The sequence below is a fragment of the Microtus ochrogaster genome (assembly GCF_000317375.1).
Source record: "Microtus ochrogaster isolate Prairie Vole_2 chromosome 14 unlocalized genomic scaffold, MicOch1.0 chr14_random_1, whole genome shotgun sequence".
In the NCBI taxonomy this organism is placed as follows: domain Eukaryota; kingdom Metazoa; phylum Chordata; class Mammalia; order Rodentia; family Cricetidae; genus Microtus; species Microtus ochrogaster.
Genome location: NW_004949096.1, coordinates 27272188 through 27277771, shown reverse-complemented (window position 1 = coordinate 27277771; position 5584 = coordinate 27272188). Strand labels below are relative to the sequence as shown.

Genomic DNA, 5584 nt, shown 5'->3' with positions numbered 1-5584 from the left:
ACCATATAGTTGCTGGGAATTGAACTCAGGACCTTTGGAAGAACAGGCAAAGCTCTTAATCTCTAAGCCATCTCTCCAGCCCCCGTTCCTTTGCTTCTATTGAGAGAATCCAGTGGCACAGCTGCTGGACTCTGGGCTCCAGATCTGGCAGTGCTTTTCATGTCTCACTTTGAGCATCATGCCTGACATCCCTGCCCTCATGTGTACCCTGGGAGATGAACCTGCCTATTTGTCTCCTCAAGTTGAAGAGCTAGTGAGATGAAAAATGTGCACACTTGTTTCTTCAACTATAATGTGTGCTTCGCAATATGAAAGTTTGTTTGCATTTTGGCACCCTGCACACATACCTGTACACACACATGAAAGCACTTGGCATTAAGTAGATATGACTGACTGATTGCCTCTGCCCTCCCCACTCTCCTTCCTCTTCTTTCCCCTCTTCTACCTCCTAGCCTCCCAGTCATGCTGCTTACCTGGATCCATCTTTATGGGGCAAGTGCAGGAAGTGACACACGCAACACCTGTGGTTAACAAAAACATTTTAGTTGTCAGTAATCTGGTTGCTTTGCTTCTCCCTTCCTAGGGCTGCACACACATAGTCCCTTCACAAGACAAGAGGGGTGCCTGCCAGGCGCCCTGGTGATGATACCCCATCCTATGTAGGTCTCTGTATAAACACCTGGCATAGATGCAGAGGCTTGGAGAGGTCGCTATAGCCGAGTGGGGAGGTGCAGACAACCTGATGAGTATGGGCTTCTGGGGACCCAGGAGACTTTAAGAACTTTGTTCCTGCCTCCCAGATGAATGGAACCTTCCAGGGTTCCCACTGCCTGTTATTGTCTCCTCCCGTGAGGATTGGGAGAGGGTGGGAGGTTTAGGGTCTGAATCAATTTGTCATCCACTGTTAGTCTCTCGTCATGGGAAACTGTTGAGGTCTAGCCTCATCTTTTGGGGCCTGGCATGCAAATAACAATTAACAAGCCCAGAATGGTCCAGTACCCACAACACAATACACTTGAAGACGAAAGGTATCGCGGCTCTCTGAACTCATATGGCAAATGAGCGTTTTGCACAGACATCCACACTAACACAAACACACATACACACACACACAAGCATGCACCTCTAATACAAAAGACCTAGAGCTGAAGATCAAATGTAGAGCCTCGTACTTGAAAAGCCAGCTCTCTACCATTGAGCCTCCCCCCAGCCCCACCAAACCACTCATTCTTATTGACTTGTTCTGTCCAGTTGAAATTAGTCCCACTTTATGACCATAGTCTTTCTCACTTGCTGATCCTTTTTTAATTTTATGGGTATGGGTGTTTTGCCTGGACTTATGGCTGAGCACCATGTTCATATGCAGTGCCCACAGAGGACAGGGGAGGATACCAGATATCCAAAAACTGGAGTTACATGTGGCTGGAAGACTTCTACTTTGTGGTTGCTGGGAATTGAACCCAGGTCCTCCAAAAGAGCAGCCAGTGCTCTTCACTGCTGAGCCATCTCTCCAGTCCAGGTTGCCCCTACTCTTTCACCCTTGACTAATGTTGAGCTTGAAGGATCTCATAAGGCTGAACTTGCGGAGGTAAAGGAAACCCTTGATTCAATCCAAACCTGAACTAAAGGCAGTGAAAAGACAGTCCCTGGGATGTTTCCACTGAGGCCTAGCTCTCTGAGAAACAGGAATGGTCAGCTCTAGAAGGGACTGAAAATGCAAGCCTGTAACTCTTAGGTGACCTTCTACCTGGCAAGTCAGTCCTAACTCCTGCAGGGTGAAGGCACAGGGGCCAGCCTGGAGGGAGGGGAGGGCAGAAAGGCAGACATACATACAAATGCATAAGCACCTGACACACACACACACAATCCTTTAGAAACAGAATGACATGTGCCGACGTACGATGTCCTCACAAAGACCAGGAGGCAGCAGTTCAATGCACAAATACATACCCAGAGAGACTAAGACCACATGGGTACCTCATCCACACTCATAGGCCCCCTCTTATTTTACCTTTAGTAAGCAAAGTCAGGTCCTTACCTGAGAGTGCAGAGCCAGGGACAGCAAGGCTGAGGCTCTGTCTCCCCCAGGGGAGTATTTGTACAAAGAGGGTGGGGCTGGGTCAGGTCACAAGCTCTGGGAGATTCTAGAATAGAAGGTCCAGGGAATGAAGAGGGATGGGATAATCTCTACCTGGGCAAAGTTCACTAGGAAACAGGATGTGGGTGCGGTGGGGTGGTGTGGAGGTTTTGGGTGGAGTAGATGAGGAGAGTGGGGATCATTCTCAGAGCCATCTCAAGGTCACGTGGACAGGTCATTAACTCCTCCCAGCATGTAGAAGAAGAAAAATGACCCTAAGTACATTCTTGCCTTGGATTCCAAGGCCCAGACAAGTTTTTGAATTGCTGCCCAGTCCAGCAAGCTTGTCTGTAAACAGCAATCGCACCCAGAAAAGGGAACAGTGGGAATAAAGTCAGGACAGGACAGAAAGGATGAAAAAGTTCGGAACCCAGGCTGCCAGCTCTCTCTGCCTGTCCCAAGCCCTTTGTAGGCTGCCCGTGTGGCCGCCCCAGCACCTGTATTTGCCCAGATGATTTACTTTGTGTGCTCCCTCAAGCATATCAGGAGTCCCTACCTTCCGGGATCCTTTCTTCTAATTTTTCTTATTTCACTGACCTCTGCATGCCTCAGGTTCTGGGACACGGTGGCTTCCCCAGTCACTTGGCCATTGACAACCCTCCTGGTATTAGTAATTTGGTAAAGAAAAAATTTTTTTATTTTTTTAAAAGTTTATGTGGTTGGGCAGTGGCAGTGCATGCCTTTAATCTCACTACTCATGAGGCAGGCAGATCTCTGTGAGTTCGAGGCCAGCCTGTTCTATAAAGCAAGTTCCAGGACAGCCAGGGCTACATCGAGAACCCCTCCCTTGAAAAACAAAAGAGAACAACTGAAGTTTATGTGTCTAGGTGTCTGGCCTGCAGGTATGACTGTGCAAGCAATCCATGCAGTGCTCATAAAGGTTAGCCAGAATCCCCTGGGTTCTGAAGAGTCAGAGCCCCTGGAACTGGAGTTACACACACTTGTGAGCTGTCAGACAGAAGCTGGGAATTGAACCCAGGTCCTCTGGAAGAGCAGCCTGTGCTCTTAACTGCGGAGGCATCTCTCTAGGCCCTTGGTGAACAGATTTTGATAAGTTTGCTGAAGTTAGTTGTTGTTGGGTAATAACTGGTTTCCTTTTTGTTTTTTTTTTTTTGAGGTTCATATTGTATGAATTTTTCCTTTTCTTGTTTCTGTATTTTTAAAAATTATTTTCTGAATATGGCTGTGTTCTACCCTGAAATTACAATGCTCCTCAGCCAGGCTACAGAGCGAGAACCTATCAAAATAAAAACAAGGCTGGCAATGGTTCGGTTTGGGGAATAACTAAAGACTGAGATAATCTTTAACTTTCCCCATCATGAGTTAATCAGCTAATTGCGGTGCATACATCAAATAACCTGAAAGAATAAACAGTTGATACAAACCATCTCAAAATAGTTATGTGGAGTGATAGGAGCCACACACAAAGGATACATACCATATGTTTTTGTCTAGAATAAAGAATCAGAAAACTGATGAGCACAGCCAACCAGTGGGCAGTGGGGAGGGGAGAGTGGAGGAGAGACGCTGGGGAAGGGCAGGAAGAAGCAAGAGCTGCTGCTATGACTTCATCAAGTAAACACAGATCAAAACAGCTTGCACAATTCAAATACCCATAGTTTACGGCATGTCAATTTGACTTCAATTAGAATTGTAAAATAAAGAGTCCCATAGTCATTTTCAGAAGACAAGATGAAAGTATTGAGGAACAGGGTGTGTCGTCCTCATCTCAATGGCGGGGAGGGAGGCTCTGGCTGACCCCAGGATCTTCTACGTTATCAGGGAGCTCAGATTGGCTCTAGGTGGTGGTGTTATTTTATACACACACACACACACACACACACACACACACACACACACACTATTTGCTTGCATGTATATATATAATACAAATACCACCTAGAGTTTATATATGTGTAATATATGCTTGTTTATAAACTCCAGGTGGTATTGTTATATATGTATGTATATAAACTCTAGGTGGTATTGATATTTATATATTATGGATGCTTTGCCTGCATGTGTGTCTGTACGCCACTTGAATGTCTTGTGCTCTTGGAGGCCAGAAGAGGTAGTTGAATCCCCTGCAACTGGAGTTACACATGGTTATCAGCTGTCATGTGGGTGCTGAGAATTGAACCCTGGCCCTTGAGAAGAGCAGCCAGTGCTTTTAATTGCTCCCCTCTAGAAGGCATTACCCTCACTGTTTGGCAGTATTATATTTTGCTTTATGTGTATGAATGTTTTGCTTGCAAGAATATAGGGATCTGACACATGCCTGTTGGATCCCTGACGTCAGCCTGATTACTAATGGCTGAATCACTATGTGGGGGCTGGGTGTGAAAACTGGGTCTTTGTCAAGTGCTCCTAATCGCTAAGCCATCTCTCCAGACTCCTCATCCTTAGTTCTTAAGAGGTGGAACTTTAGCTTTTTTGTTTGTTTTTTTTGAGACAAAAAACTCTCTCTGTAGCTTTGGAGCCTGTCCTTGTAGATTGGGCTGGCCTTGAACTCACAGAGATTTGCCTGCTTCTCCCTCCCGAGTGCTGGGAGTAAAGGCGTGCACCACCACCTCCCGACTGGAACTTCAGCTTTTGAGACAGGGTCTCAAGTATCCCAGCCTGGTGTGAAACTTAGAGCAGAGGATAGACTTGATCCTCTGCCTCCACCTTCGAAGTACTGGGATTGCAGTGTATAGTGTATATCACCATACCCAACCTGTCTTTGGTGTGTGTGTGTGTGTGTGTGTGTGTGTGTGCTTGGTCTCTCACGCTGAGACTGACCTTGAGTTTCCGATCCTCTGCCTCCAGCTCCGGAGTGTTGGAATTACAGGCTTGCACCACCACAGCGTGCCTTATCTTCCCTTCTTTGACAGATTCCAAAAGGACCTTGGTTCAGGGGTTAAGATGTTTGCCAGTGTGCAGTCGTCCTAATCAGGGACTGCCTGAGTCTAGAGCCTAGAGCCTGGGCTTTTCTTAGGTTGAACCATCTTCCTTTTCAGGAAGGCGCTTCTAAAAACAAACTCCAGCAGCCTGCTTTGGAAACGTCCGTGCGGAGGACTTTGGTTTATGAGTGGGCAGGGAGCTATGACTCTGCTTTGTGTACAACCATTGCCATTCTGAGGAGAGAGAGCCAGGGCAGAGGCAGCAGACAGGCAGAGTCCCAGAAGAGGTTTGCAAAGGTGTGGTGCCTGCGAACTCCCACGTTCTAGTCCACGCTGAGCAGATGGTACTTCCTATGCCCGCCACCCCTTGTGTTTACCAGCCCCCCTCTTTCAGGAATCTTCCTGTTCTCTTTAAGGGACACTGCTACTACATCTTCTTCGCTGCCAGCCTTGGGCAGGAGGCTGAAAAGAGAGCTCCGTGTCCTCATAAACCTCCTCCGGAAGGAGGGGGGGAGCAGCGCTCTGGGCTCCGGGTTTGGGGCCTCCGCTCCTGCTTTCTCTGGAG

The 5584-nt window shown here is 47.4% G+C and overlaps 1 long non-coding RNA gene across 1 annotated transcript in view; it reads right to left on the bottom strand.

Annotated features, from left to right (window-relative positions):
• The window catches only part of LOC113457976, a 5416-nt gene extending 3138 nt beyond the window's left edge, over window positions 1-2278 (bottom strand). Inside the window, exons 1-2 of the long non-coding RNA XR_003378442.1 lie at window positions 2039-2278; window positions 474-521 (exon numbers count right to left, since the gene is read on the bottom strand). This is a non-coding gene — a long non-coding RNA (uncharacterized LOC113457976). The remainder of the gene's footprint in view (window positions 1-473; window positions 522-2038) is intronic.
• Window positions 2279-5584: the final 3306 nt, after the last annotated feature.